This window comes from Corvus hawaiiensis, chromosome 1 (assembly GCF_020740725.1).
Source record: "Corvus hawaiiensis isolate bCorHaw1 chromosome 1, bCorHaw1.pri.cur, whole genome shotgun sequence".
Lineage (NCBI taxonomy): Eukaryota > Metazoa > Chordata > Aves > Passeriformes > Corvidae > Corvus > Corvus hawaiiensis.
Genome location: NC_063213.1, coordinates 59,206,913 through 59,223,202, shown reverse-complemented (window position 1 = coordinate 59,223,202; position 16,290 = coordinate 59,206,913).

Below are 16,290 nucleotides of genomic sequence, written 5' to 3'. Positions count from 1 at the left end.
GCTAGACAGAGGCCACTGTTTTCAGTGGTAGGAAAGAGGTTAAAAACCAAAGGCTATTAGAAAACCTTTTTTCTATGGATTTTTTAAAAATTCTCTTTTTAAAATTACTTTTTTGTGAACATTTGGGAACATTATATTAAATTGGTTTAGAAAAAAGTATTTTATTCTTCCTGGTATTTTTTACAGCAACACAACAAATCCTAGTATCTTGCAGAGCAAAACTGATTTCAGTGGCAAGGTCTGGTGAGATGGAAACACATCCCCTTCCAACCAGATCTGAGAATTTGGGGCAGGGACATGAATTCGCGGTGAACACTCTTGTGCCCCATACAGGCCTTCTTCAAAGCCGCTTGTACATATGCTGTTGCTCTCAAGAGTGCAGGGTAAAACAGCTGCACTGGGAACAGGCATTTCTTCACCTATCCTGCTTGCTGAGGTGAGGTTTTCTTCCAGGCTTTACCATCTCAGGCAGAGGCCATGTTCCAGTGGGACTCTATCCTTACAGATTTTTCCCCTTCTCTCCTGAGAGTTGATCACCAGCTGTATCTCATTCAAGTTAATACTTACTGCATTAGGGAGCTGTCCCGTTCCACCACTCTGAAGGGACATCAGTTTTGCTTTCTCCACCAACCCCAGCCCTTTGGAAACAGTGGAGGTTGTGTCTGGATGCTGCTGGGCAAAGCAGACCTGTCAGGAGAAGTTTCTCTGCTGGTGTATCACAGGTGCACATATAGTCATTTTCTAGCCCTGAAAGATACTGTGTTCTAGGAGCAAAGAGCAAATAGGATTTCTGGACACTTACCACCTTCTAGCAGCCTGATTAAACAGGGCTGGCTGCCAATAAAGAAGGAAAACAATTTATTATCATGTGTATTGGAACCTGCTGGAAAATTGCTTACTGCTCAGCATTGTCATTAACTCAGCAATAGATTTTCATATGGTTTCCATTTTCTCAAGCTAAGGGCCAGACTCATCCCAGATGTAACTTCATTAGTGCCAATACAGCCACACTGAGAATAAATTTGGCCCCGTGATTTTAGGATCTCTGTGTGCGGGGACTCCAGTCCACGTCCCTATGCCAAACCATTGAAAGGCCAATCTCTCGGAGTCACCTAACAGTTCTTCCCTAACTGTTCTTCAGCAAAGACTATTTAAAATTAAACAACTCAAGGTCAGGTACCTCTCCGGACCAGGAGCTCTACAGCTGAGAATGGTTTTTCTAGTACTGCATGAGCCAGGGCCAGAGGAAGGAGGCATGTAGCTGAGAGGAGGATGTACAGCCCCATACTGTATTCCCCCAGGACTCAAGCATGGCTAAAGCCCAGGCAGATTGTGCGACAATTCACTTTAACCACTTCAGATGTGGTTACCATAATTGTTCTAAGAGTAGAGAAATCAAACAGATCTTTCTAAGACAGGAAGGTGGATTAAGACATAGAAAGCAGAACTGTCATGAAGGCAGTTAAGAATATGGAGCACCAAATGTTCCCAGAACTCTCCTTACTGATAATTTACTGTGTTAAATTTAAAGAGTGTATCTTTCAGGCATTGTATAAATGGAAGGATTTGTGTGCCCAGACTAGGAAGACTTTTTACAAGTACATTGATATCTCTGACACTGCATGCTAGTCTGAGTATCCTCAGGCTACCCAAGGTTTTGTTCCGGTGCTTACCGATGAAAAGTGTTACTAAGTTTTTATGAAGAGTTACATTTCTGAAGCCAGAAACTCTGGACTCCGTACAGGCCTCAGCACACTCAGTACCCAGCATTCCTCCTAATTAAAGTTTGAATGGCTTCTATAAAAATACCACTGATCAAGATTTTCTGTCCATAACTCAGACATGCCTTTCAACACTCTATTGTGCTTAGGTGTTACCAGTGATGAGAATAACTTTATAGTTTAGCCAATGCTCACATTGAGCAGCAGAACCAGAAAGCATTTCCTCAATTTCCCTTCTGAGGCAGTTAAATATCTCCACGCAGTCTTTTAATTTCAGTATTACACTCACATTAATCACATTTATTCACTTCATAAGAGTTTTATGTGTTTATTAGAACACAGAACCAAGCTCAGATTAGGGTTTAATTTCAAAATATTGGTCTTTTCTTCAAAAAATTTATTATTTGCCAGGGTTTGTACCAAAACAATACATTGTTTTTATCTGTTGCACAGAGTGTTACATTTCAATCTGCACTCTCATTTTTGTGTTACTGCTCTGGGCCCTGCATGAGTTTAAGTGCCTAAAGTTAGGCAATTGCTTAAATACTTTGTGAGGTGGGAGCCTCAGGCCTCACAGAACTACTGAAGAGACATATAAGGGTTGTTTCTCTTTTAAAGAAAGGTGAATGAGTGGTACTGAGGGTGTTTAGTGTCTTGAAATCACTTAGGGCTTATTTATTCTTAGACAGGAAATTTCTGTGGTTAATTTTGAAGCCTTAAAGTTATGGAGGAAAAAGCAAAGACTTTTGTAAGTGAAGAAAGTACATGTTTGGTTTGGATTTGAGGGGTTTTTTTTTCTGTTCTTAAGTCCAACATCTAAAGCTGGAAATGTCAAGCAGTTTGTGGAGTGGTTCAGAGGTCACCCCTGTGCACTGTCATGGCTGGTGACAGACCCACAATGCTGGGAGCTGTCTCCATCAGAGGAGGTTTTCTGCTTGCTGTTTACAATGCTAAACATGTCGGTAGCTCATCTGGTCTTAGGGGCCTCAGCAGACTTAGGAGTTGTGGAGATTTCCTGTGCATCAAGGGTACTGTGGTTTGTTGCCACCTGCTCCAAATCCCTTGTAGTCCTGAATCCTTAAAGGACATTCTGGATCAAACTATCCCTCTTCCAGCTTTGCAACTTACTGGTTAAGGCAAGGAAAGGAACAGAGAGGTCAAAGGCACAGACAGTCCCCTCCAGGCAGCGACACCTTTCTTGAGGTGTCTCTTCCCTTTGGAGATAGGGCATGGATGGGACTGGTTTGTCCTGTGAAGTTTGCTTCCCCATGAGCTTTGGCAGCAACAAATTCCTAGAGAGCAGTGTTCCAATGCTTACTTTGCAAGGGAGAAAACATTCATCTTTTCTCTTTTCCTTCTTTTTGCAGTGCAGAGGTGGAACACCCCTGGGACATGTCTGTGGTGTTTCTTTCTTACAAGTTTTGGCACTAGAAGGTTTCTGGTTTGGTGCCAAGGCTTTATCTCTCTCCTACACATTATCATAAGACAGCATCTTAGGTGGCATTTCTGGCTGTCCTTGCATTCCGCACCAGAGGGGGTTCAGTTATGCCACATTTCATCTATGATTTATATTTTTTGCCTCTATCCACTCTTTTCCCTCCTCCTGGTTGTTTATTTTACTTCTTGTGTTTTTCTCGAATGATCCTTGTTTAAATGTTCAGAGGCTGTTTTCGTATTAGTGTGTTTATATCTTCAACATCTGTTTATTTTGCTGCAGAACACTCCAAATGACCTGGCACAAGAAGTAGCAGTGTTTATAAATATAGCCATTACTTTAATTATACTGATTTTTAACTCACAGTGTATTTTTATGTGACTCAAGAGATTAAAACAGAAAAAATTCCAGGCCATACTTAATCAAATAAGTATTACTTTGTTTAACTGTATTATCAGCAAGAAAATCTGGTCTTGGCTTACTGCAAGCTGACTTTTATATTTGTCACCAGAGGCTCTCAAAATTTCAGCCTCCTTTTTTTCAGGTAATGACACTCCAATATCCTGGCTTTCACTAAGAATGTAGTAAGACATTCTTTTTTCCTTTCGAACTTAGGTGATTTTAATTGCAGGAGATTTTACAGAGAAGATAGCTCCTTTATGATTTGGATCCAGATTGCTGATCGTAACTTCCATGACTTCTATAAAATACTTCCCTTCCCCTAAATCCTTTACCTAGTGTAGCTTCCACCTCTCAGCTCAGGCTGTTCTTGTGCAGCAAACACTCTCTACAATGATGTGTTGCCAATGCATTTCCCCTCTATCCAAAGTACACTGGGTCCACCCCTCTTTTTGCAATGGAGTTCAATGAGTGAAGAATTAATCAAGCTTCTAAGTTTCTGAGTTTATAAAGGAACAAAATTCTTTTCAGATACTTATTCTAGTTCTCTTGTTAGTGCTGGAAAAATATACAGTGATACAGCAGTGAGTGTCATGCACACCAACTCATTTCAGCAATACAGATTCTCAAAACAGCCACATGCTTTGTTTTAGTAGAGAAATAACAGGGAAAAGGAAGGAGCATTCAACCAAAAGCAGCTCGTTCATGTTACGTAGATTTTGCAATGAATTTTGCATTGCATATCCATAGATTTATGTTCATAAGAGCCCAGTGTTTTGTTCTATATGAGATCAACCTTTGGTTGTGTCTTAGCGTAAGCCACTTATCACTCAAGTGTAGAAATGTTTTCAGTTGACCTGTTGCTCTCACATTTTTGATGGATTTTTTTGTCCATATGGGAATAAAAAGGCTATTGCAATGATGGTGTCAAAAAACAGAAGAGAAGAAATTTGACAAAAACACCTCAGTGAATGTTGTTTTGCTGCTGCGTGCCTCTGAATCCCCGACTGCAATAGTAGTGTTCTACTGGGGCCCCAAGTTGCCACTGGCACCTTCTTTCTGTATCATTCTTTTTTTCATTCTTTGTCATCAATTTTCCCATGCCTAGTAGAAAATAATAGGCATTTCTTTGGCACCACATCTAGCTGTATCTTTTAAAGGACTTAGTGCATGCAAACTCTCTCCTCTACTTATTGCTTGAATCTTTCTCATTTGAACTCAGAGCTGTTTCTCAGAAAAGGCTTTTACAGTAATCAAAACCTTCTTTTTGCACTTTCCATTCAGGTTTTCTCCTATAGACTTGACTTTCCAAGAGACCAATTATTAGCATTCTTTTAAAAAGATTCTTGTGAATGGGAGAGCCATAAGAATGTTATTAAAATTTCATAGGGTGAGAAAACTGTGACCCCCACTGAAAACTGTGCCCCCCACTGAAAACTGTGCTATTACATAACACCTGTAGGAAAAAAAGGTGGAAATTTTGGTAGTTTCCCACATGATCTCACAAAATTACAGGTTTGAAGGTGGAAGAGTGTTGGATTTTATATTAAATGTTGTGCATAGACTATTTTTATTTGCTCTGTTTGGGCTTATTTATCTAAGAAAGATTTTTGTTGCCTAGACCTTTTGTAGTGATTTGTGAGAGACATTTCAGGAAGGAAAAAATGAGTTGGTGACAGACTTTTGAAACTATTCTATAAAAAGCCAAAATGCTTAAAGTGAGCTTAGTGATGGCTGTTCTGATACACCTGACACAATTTTCTGCTCAGTGAGCGAGACCACATCTGAGATTTCCTTAGCAGCAGGTCACAAATAAAGTAAGTTATTGAACTGAAACTAGAGCTGACAGTGTTCTGCAAGCAGCCAGGGAAACTATAGGTGCTGGTAAGCCAGCTGGGAACGTTATCAGGGACAGAATGCCACTCCAGCTCCAACCCCATGAATTATTTTACAGTGGCAGGAGGTCTGTGGGAGTGTTTATATTTGCTGTCTGACTTCCCTGTGTTTCATCTTTATCACGTGTGATAGATGGCATGTTTTTATTAAGCAGTGCTTGCAGGACAGCTTCCCTCTAGATAAGGAATCAGTAAGCCAGAGAGCAGTGGCCATCCTTTGAGAGCTGCAGGAAAGAACGCTTGGGGTGAAAGACTCCACCATATATTTTCAAGGACTAAAATTTCTTGATGCTAGGGAAAATGAGGAATTTGGAAGAAAGAGCAGGGTTCTATAGTCCATAGGTAACATATGAACAGTAAGATTTGAAAAAGTTCCTGCACCCAGACTGATAAGTCTTTTACCAGTGTGAGCTGTGGATGTTTGTCCTACCAGCCCTGTTCTTCCTACCACACCCCATGTTTTTTACAGGGAGGAAAACTGAAGTCTCTGTTGGAGCACCCAGCCAATTCCACAGTCAGGATCAATATCCTGCACACATCCATCTCTCTTGGTCTGTCTTTGGATCCTACTGTAGCTACCAAACCCAAGCTCTTCTCATACAGTCCATAGGCTTCTTATGTCAGAGAACCTTTCACAAACTTGGCACTGCTTTGGCCCAGGTAGGAGCAATGTCTGTCTGAGCAGCCTTGTAGTCCCAGTAGCCCATGGTCTTCTTCCCCAGCTTCCCACAGGCCATAATGCTGCCACAAAGGGCTATGGTTCTTTTTAAAGACATGTCTAAACCAGCTGTAAAGTTGTCTACAAAATATTAACATATTTTAAATAGTAAAAAGAATCACTGATCTTTGAAGAAAATACTGAAATCTGCTACATGAATATGTCCAACTAAGTGTGCAATCACTGCAGTTGTGCGTTTTAGGGAAAAAGTTAGAACGGAAAGTTCTGAATTGTTTTGCAAGAGAAGTATCTAATAAAGAGCTCAGGTATGGAAACAACACATTCCCTTGGACATGTAGTAATTATATGACCAAACTATATTAGATAAGCAATAAGGACTCAGGAAAAAATTTAACTACATAGGAAATTACAGTTTCTCTTTTATAGTCACTCTATATGCTGAAAAGTCATAGCTTATTCTGTAAGACATGAATCAATAAATGACAAGCTTTAAAATAGGTTTTTAATTAATGTTTTCATTTAAATACAGAATAACATTAACATTGACTCTTTTAGGTTTACAAGGATGCTATTATGACTGGCAGATGTGAAATTTAACACAGACAAACCACATCCTGCAGAGACTGTATTTCATTTTATGGCATTCACCTGATAGCTTGCAATCCTCAGTTCGGAGTTCCTTCAGCAGTATTAAAAAACCAGCTCCTGAAACTGAGTGCCCAAAAACCCTACACGTAAAATCACACCCGTGATCTCTCAGAGCTCATTTCCCACTCTCTTACTGTAAACTCTTAGGGTTTGAAAATGAAACAACTTTCAAGCCTTAAAAGTGAAATTCACTTCACCTGCATGAAATCATAGTAATCAAATTTTTATGGGTGGAGTATGGAAGGGGAGAGGGAGGAAAAATTTATACTGCAGAAGTGTGGGGTCAAGTCAGGAGGTCCTATACAGTCCTCCCTTCCTCCCTCTCTTGCAGCTGCTCCTTTTTTTGGCATATTGACAATATCAGCAGCTGCAGACTGCCTACAACCAGAAGCTCTTTCTCCAGCTCATTGTGGCCTCTGCTGTAGTCTTTCCTGTCCCCTTGGGTTCCCATCTATTCATCCTTAACTTGAGACTTGCTTGGTGTTAGCTGCCTGATTAGTTCAACCATTTAGGTCCTAATACAGAGCTCCTGAGGGCAGGAAGAGCTTTTGCAATGAATTAGAGATTTAAGCTCAAGGTGGGTCCCTTAAAACAAACAGAATGATATGAAGTGGCAAGGTGACTGTAACTGGAAAATCTGGGACTGGTGCTTGACAAAATTGTTGGGATTCACCAGCAGTGGTAAGGGCAAACCCAGATTGTCTGAATTAGACTTCAATAAATTGCATTAATACAAATCTCCTGGAGCAGTAAGGTGAAAACTGGACATTTAGAGGATGTATGCCAGAGGTGCTATCAGAAATTAACTCAAATAAGTAGAGGTTGGTCTACAAATATAAAAATGTAATGTCCTTATAGAAAGTATCATTAGATGAAATTGACTGTTGCCATCACCACAAGGGACAAGTATTGCAAATACCATAACTAAAATACAGAGATACTTTTAATCCATCTGCAAATACATCACTTTCAAATAATCTCTGAGAGTTGTCAGAACTAAAAATGCTATCTTTGCTACAGAATAGAAATTGCAGAAAAGCCAAGCAAAAAGTTCAATTATATGTGCATGAATCTGATTTTAGAACATTCCCTAGATGAGACAGTGTTAGATAAGATTTGCAAAGGCTGTAGCTGATGGAGAAATTGCATAGAAATAAATTCCAACTGTTAGGATGGGAAGGATTGTTCAGGATTATCATTCTGGTTTATTGGGGTGGAGGCTCCTGAATTGTTGTAAAAAACTGTGCTGTGAAGAATATGTGAATGTAATCAGCTAGAAGTGTAAACAAGCGAGAAGTATTGTTTTATTATAACAGATGAACAGTGGCAGGGAAGCACTGTTAAACATATACAAAAATTCAGGCCAGATTAAGCAACAATTTTCATGGTGTGGTGTGGGTATCTTGGGGGGTTCGGATGGTCGGGACGGACGGAGACGGACGGAGACGGTGATGGTGACGAGAGATCTCTATAGGCAGATCTTGGAACATGCGGTTTATTGCAAAGGGCGTGGGTATAGGGGCACTGCTTAGAGCTGCAGCTGGCAGCTCTGAGCAGGCCCAAGAGAGCAAGAGAGTAAGCAAGTAAGTAAGGAGAGAGAGAGAGAGAGAGTGTAAGAGTGTGCGAAGAGTAAGAGAGGAATGGAATTGAAGAAGAAGTGATGAGAAAAGGATGGAATGGTGAAGTCCTGGTTACAATACAATAAATCATCTTCTGTACTGAATATTCTAATTGTCACTAATCAATCTAATACATGATACAAATCCTATAGCATTTACATACAGCCTATAAGAGTTCTTATATTACCATAGAGTGTTTCATCTTAACTTCTAAAAACTACTCTTTGGACCCCTTCTGCTGAGCTAGTAGGGTCTGCTCTGACCCTTGGACCTGCCTGCAAGCAGAGGGTATTGTTCAATCAAGAGGGGATTACTTCAGTTGGCCATACCATTGTTTTCCAGTTGTTCAGTAACTAAGATTTGGTATTTCAAAAGTGGCTTTCATTTCGATGTCGCCTGTAGTTTTCATATTCCCAAAATCTTTTGTCAGGCAATCATATTTATAAGGCTTTCCTGTTTCATCTTCCCCAACAGTGTGGTGCAGGAAAATTGGCCACTGGTAGCAAAGTAACTGTAGATTTGTGTATATTGGCTGGAAAAAAAATCTCTTCAACATTTCCTGGACTATTATTCTTGCTTCTCTGAGGTGGCCTTGCTTAAAGAAACTACAGGTGATTGTGTATACCCAATTTGATTTTGCTATACATTTTACTTGACCTGGAAGTATTTGAACACAGCTGTAGGGCATAGGACATGATTTTAAGTGCTTCATAAAGAAATTTCATTTACATGTGACAAGTTTTGGGGGACATGATGTCTGAATTATAAAATATCCGTGGAAACAGTTGTAGAGTCATACACTGATCACTGTTTAGCCCTTTGATGATAGAAAAACATGAAAGACAGTTCTGTGGGTGCTGCCTTGGGAAAGTTGTTTCTCTCTAATCACTAACATTACTTTTTTAGGTGTTTTGGTCTGGACAATGCACTTGCCAGGCCAGGAACTGGTATTGCTGGTGGTCCTTCTAGTTGTGCAAGGGGGTCATGGGTGAAGGAAGACAGTGTCATCTCTAAAGCCACAACAATTTAATATACACACCCTGGCACTGTCTGGGGTAAAAGCCAAGACTCTGACACAGCGGTATTTCCAGATCTGTGCATTGCTTGTGCACACTCATGTTGACTTTTAACTGATATCCTGAGAAAACTGCAAATAAAACTGTGGTTTTCAAGTCTCAAGGGACTGATACCAAGTGTTGGATTTAGATTTTAGTTTTCTGAATTTACACCTTTTTTTTCCATGTCTTGTTTACTTCTGTCATTTTTAATGAACACTCAGACCCTGTGACAAAATCCCTGGTGCCCAAGTTTCAGTTTCACACAGGGCTAGCAGCTAACTTGGACACTTACATGACTTGCAATAATTTGGAGACATGGTGTGTTTTGAGTAACTAAAAATTACATTACAGAATTCTGCAGCTGATGGTGTTTATCATCAATTTACAGATTTAAGTAAGAAAAGGTTTGTAGTATCAGAGAGGAATTAACTGAAACATTTTGCACCTAAATTATATTCTTTCACAAGTAAAATAGAAATATAGCTATCTGTGAAGATAGCGGTTCCAAATAATTTCTAAAAATACCTTGCATGCTAAAATGTCAGTAAAATCAATAGCTATTTTTATTTTATGTTATTAGTAAGATTTAAATTAAAGTTTCCTACCTACAGGCTATGAAAAAAGTGACTACACAAAAACAGGGTACTGGTGTCTCCTCCAGACATTACTAGAATCCTCAGCACCAATTACTCAGTTGTGAACCAAAGGCTACAAAATTACCAAAGCAGTTACACATTTCTTAGTTCTTCCCTGACAAAAGTGTTACAGAGAGAGTGCAAGGGACCTTCCTCATTGTTGTGTTGTTCTCGTGACCTGTACCTTATTAGAGGAAAAAGATTCCAGCACTAGATGCCAATATTTTAAGGAATGTAACAGACCTTTCCATCTCTGAAAGTATTTCCTGCTCTACTTTTTCTGATACAGCCTGTGGTTCAGAGAGAGTGCTGTAGAAACTTCACCATCTAGCCTCCAACATATCTGGAGCAGTTCATGGTCAGTCCATATATTAATTCTTAGATCTTAGTTGAAATTTTGGCTGGTTGGGTTTTTAGATATGGTAGAGTGAGCTGGTTTTTTCTGATTTTTTTATTACATTCCCATCTCAAAGCCATTGCTGTTTTCCTAGTAACTTGTTTTCTGCTTTGTCTTGCTGCATACTTGGGAAATAAAGAGAAAGGTGCTATAACACTTTGGTCCCAAATACAGTGGTCTCATTTTCAGGAATCTTCACAAGAACATACCCACTCTGGTGGCTCCTCTTACCTCCAGAGAATGGCAGTATGCCAGTAATCACGCACTGTTTTTCACTGCAGAACCTTATTGAAGGTTTTAAACCCTGGGCAGGGTGCCTGCGCGGCGCTGCACCCTTTTCTTTACCCCGCCTGGTATCCTTCACCCCAGGCAGCCTCTTGTGTGCACCACATGTGGGTTGTGGTGCAGAGCATGGATGCTGGTTCATCCTTACCTTGGCACACATCCAAAGGGGTGAGGCAGGCACCTTGGCAGAACTGCTCTGCATCTGTCCATGGGGGCACTCAGGGCTCCATCGTGTCCCAGCAGGTCTGCCAGCTTGGATCATGGGCTGTCCTGACTGCTCAGGGCTCTCTTGAACACAAACTCTGTATGGGGATGTCTGAATGCCTTTGAATAGCTCATTTGCTTTCCAGGAACAATTTTTTTTCCTCCTAACAGTGTTTTCGCAAGATTAAATAAGTGTGAAATGAGCATTTATATGATCCTTGCCTATAAAAGATGTTATCTGCCTACTGAGCTTCCCTCCCCTGTTTGCTAATGGGAGTTGAGTCCTTCAATTCATGGTGCTAAATTTACTGTAATTAATTATATCTCTGTTCCAGTGCTGTCCTCATAATGGGTAATAATTGTTTGCTCTGCATAGACAGATGTTCCTTCTGCACTGTCATAAGAGTGCCTGGGCTGGGATATGAGTAAGCTCACAGAGGTGACTGAAGATTAAGCTTTATATTGCAGCAAGAAATCAGACCAGTACTTTTTATATATTCTTTTAGGACCTTTATTATTTTTGTAAGGTTTTCATAGGCTAAGAAACAGAAATTGCAACAGAAGACAATTTCGCACATGAGATATTGCCGTATGAAGTGGAGAATGCTCATACTCAATAGATACTGTAAAAGAAAGTTTTACAAAACTATTGACATTAGAGGTGTTCAGGTGAAGGATAATACTGGGTGACTTTGTTCCCTGCTTTGTTTTGCAGAGGGATGAGAGGGAACTGAATTTACGTACCACTAAAAACTGTAGGTTTAATATCTAGATATCTGGGTGTTTAGGACTGCTGCAGAATCTCTATCTAAAACCTGTTTCTTAGGATACCATAACACTATAATAATTATCTCCTGTTACTGTTAAAGAAAAATACCAGCATGGCATGCTCCAAAGCTCATGGATGACAGACTCCTGGTGCCCCTGAGAGGCAAATGAAACCCTCCCTGGGGCCATGTAGGGCTATTGGTCTCTCTCTGCCAGAGCGAGCCATGGCTATGCCCATGGCTGGAGCTGTGTAGGTGAACAGGCTGTTACAGACCTGAATTTGTAATACACATTTGTGTGTGAAGATGGTGCATTGTACGTTTTACTACACATGTAACTTGCTTTGTGGTGAGCAGGCCCAGTTAGGAGTAAAGATCCCCAGACGGTTTTCCTACCTTGGTTCCCAATCTGGTAGATCAGCTTATATGTCACTCAACTTGTTTCTTTGATTGCAGATCAGAGACCTCAAACCTGACTTCTTGGCAACTGCTGGTAAAAAGTACTGCACAGAACTAGGTGCTCATCTAATTAACATGGAGTATGACATCTGACATCATGAAATCTACTGGTGAAAAGTAGTATGCAAAACTAGGTGCTTATATAATTAACATTGCTTCTTCAATTTGTACAAATAACTATTTGTATTCTATGTCTTACAATGGTTCCCAATGGTAAAACTTCAGTGTTATAAACAAAACACTGCAAATAGATTCAAAGTTTGTTTCTTTGTCCCTTAACGTGAACTATATTTGATTAAATGGAAGGATTTCTCGACTGAAACTTGTATACCAAAAAGAACTCTGGAAAACAGTTGTGTTAACATTTTACAACTGAGTTATGAACTCTTGAAAATATGAACTTTCCCTGAAGTTTGGCAGGAGACCATACTCTTTTACTAATCTGGCTTGCAGGTGATGCTGGGTTTATTAAGCTCAAACACTGCATTTTTTGAAATCTTTGAGTGGTGGAATGCCTGTGTCTGTAGCCCTGTAGCTATAGTTCTTGAGATTTAGTTATTCACAGAGGCTTGTTTTTCAGTTTTGAAAATGTAACTTTTATTTTTTAAACTTGCTAAAAGTAGAATTTCAACATCGTATTTAGGGGAGAAAATACCATCTTAAAGGAGATGTAAAAGAATTACAAGTAGAAATTTGTTTAGCCTCTCAAAGGATGTTTCATCAGGCCTGTATATTTGCCAAGTATTTTCTACATAAAAGACTCTACTGTTGCATCTTTTCTCTCCTGATGTTTTGGAGACACTGAGAATGAGCCTGCTGCATTATGGAAACTGAACACTTTGGATATGTTATTGTCAAACATTTAATCAAATTTTCAACCTGTCCATATGGACATAACCTAAGTTTTTCAGACACACATTTTCCTGTTGGCCAACAGTCCTTAGCAAGACTAAGTTAACTAAATAACTATGTTAACTAACTGAATAACAAAACTCCTTCTTTGGGAAGGGAGTCATCTGTGGAGGGCATCATTTGGGAAATGCTTGGATTAAAAATGTGCTTAAGTGATGAAGGCACCAAGGAACCAGGTGAGCATAAAGTCTCTAAGTTTCCAGTAGTGATAAATGTGTCATTCAAGCTGCACTTTGGAGCCCTGAGGCCCCTCTAGCAGGCTTGTGGGTGAAAGCTGGGGAACATGGTGAAAAAAAACAGTGAAGAGACAGCACTGAAAAGTAACATATTAATGGAAAGCAATGTAATATTATATATTTCTTTTTTAAGAAATATGGAGGTTGGCTATTTTTTATTGATATTCTTATGGCTGATTAAATATCTGATTAATTGGAAGAATGATGTGCAAGTGGGACACACTCTGAAGAATACATTATGAAATTTTTGTTCCTACCTACCAGTCAGAACTTTTTCTCTTCCTGCTACTGTTCTATTTTTTCTGCAGTTTTTGTTTTATTTGGGAATTCTGGCTCATTTCAATAAGTTGTTTAGGTTCTATGGCAATTGGAGAAGTAGTGAAATGATTAATTCCTAAGAAAATCAGGTAGTCAAGAGGAGAGCACAAATTCAAGTCAAACTGCTTAGCAATCTCTGCAGAGCATGATTTAACCTTACTTAGCATTTAACAACAGCTTCATTTACATTAAAAAATTATAAAGTTAAGGTAATAACCTCCTAATAAAAATACCTGAGGCTTCCTGCAAGTCTTTCTGCAAAATCAAAGAATATTAATTACAACTTTCTTGATCTTTTGGATTCCAAATATTTTGGATTCCTTAGGAAAAAATGAAAACTTATTTAGAAGATAATGCCTCACCTTGTTGAAGAGTTTCTGCAAGCTTTATATTTCCTTTGAAAGTAGACATTTATATTGGAAATGTTTAAAGTAAAAGCAAAATTTCTCTTCAAATCCATCTAGGAAAAAATTCTGGTGTACTCATTAAAACAACTGTACTTGTTTAGTACTTTCATATATTGAATTAAACATCAAAGATTAAACGCACATACAGAAATCATGCATATTTGTATAGAGGTCCATAGATGAAGGAGAGGTGTTGGGGAAGATGAAACAGGAAAGCCTTGGAAATATGATTGCCTGACAAAAGATTTTGGGAATATGAAAACTACAGGCAACATCGAAATGAAAGCCACTTTTGAAATACCAGGTCTTAGTTACTGAACAACTAGAAAACAATGGTATGGCCGACTGAAGTAATCCCCTCTTGATGGAACAATACCCTCTGCTTGCAAACAGGTCCAAGGGTCAGAGCAGACCCTACTAGCTCAGCAGAAGGGGTCCAAAGAGTAGTTTTTAGAAGTTAAGATGTAACACTCTATGGTAATATAAGAACTCTTATAGGCTGTATGTAAATGCTATAGGATTTGTATCTTGTATTAGATTGGTTAGTGACAATTAGAATATTCAGTGCAGAAGATGATTTATTGTATTGTAACCAGGACTTCAGACATTCTCTCATTCTCAATTCTCACTCTCTCTCTTCTTCTCATTCACATTCTCATTCCTCACTTCCACTTCTATTCTTGCTCTTACTCTTGCTCTTACACTCTCTCTCTCTCACCCGTTTACTCTCTTGCTCTCTTGGGCCTGCTCAGAGCTGAGTCTACCAGCTCTGAGCAGTGCCCCAATACCCAAGCCTTTTACAATAAACCGGCTGTGTCCCAAGACCTGCCTATAGAGATCTCTCGTCTCCATCCGTCACCGTCTACGTCCGGCCGTCCCGACTGGACCCCCAGAACCCCCATAACCTACAAGAGGGGAGAGGGCACAGAGCGCTCCATGGTGGGGATGGTTCAGATGCAGAGTGGGCTGCTCCGTGAGGACCCCAGTGCCCACACGCCCTGCACCAGGTGCGTTTGGCATCCTGGTGGATGAGCAGCATTGTTGGTTCTACTCCATCATGAGGAGAGATTGTCGTTGACATAGGCTGGCATAACAGACTTTGATAGAGAAATGAAAAGGTAAAACAGATTTTGGACAGTAGAATATAAGGTAGAAAAGTTCTAAGTACATTGGGTGTCACACATACTTTCCCTGCCTCAAACTGGAACACGGCATATTAATGAACACTTGCACCTTTTTCTTTTGATGAAACCTTTCACAAGCTCCTTAGGGCACAGAATTTTAATTTCCCCTCATAAAAAGTCACTGATAGTATTAAATAGCAAGCAACCTTAAATAACGACACATGTTTGGGCAGATAATTAAGTACTGATCTGCTTTTTTAAATTATACAATTCCTCTATTGTCGCAGCGAGGATTACTGCAACAAGTATATTTCAAACCAGGAGTCCCGTGGAAACGAAGTATATATGGACAGATTCATGGTAGATGTTTCAGAGATGTTTATTTCTCCAGCCGCATGGCCGGGGCTCTGCTCAGGAACTCCGCAGTCACGGGACCCGAGGGTCCTTGGCCACCCCGGGGAACCCAAACCAACCAATGGAAATGAATCTGAGCAGGGGCAGGGAAACCCCGTGTCTCCCCCCCAGGGCCCATCTCCCAGGGCTCCATGGCAGGGGAGGGACCCCAACACTCTATGACCGGTTTGATTTTAAAAACCCTGATGGATTGGGCTATTTTTCTAACTATGAATTTACTGCCAGATACAATTATACTAACAAAACATATATATCGAAAGTACAATTAGAGATTACTTATGCTGTTAAAAAAAAGCCCAATAGCAGCATATTGATCAGATAGTTCTCAATCTCAAAAAAGCCCCTTTTTAATATCCCCTCTAAATTTTTTGGGGAAACCAAGCCCAATGAAAGTAGATAAACTCATAGAGTAGGGTAAAAGGGTAACTGACTTTCTGAAACATACTGTACTAATCTCAAAAACATAATGTAAGTAATCTGTGCAGTGGTGGGGGGGTTATTATTTTTAAGATGGATTGCTGTATTTTGCTGTTTTTCTACATCTTATTTTGTCCTAACAAAATTGTTGTGTGATCCTACTATGCAGATCCATCACTATCACAGTGAAACATACTCCAAAACTAAAAGACATAGGAAAGAAAATGTTTGAAGTGATTTTCTGTGAAAACCTAATGTTCA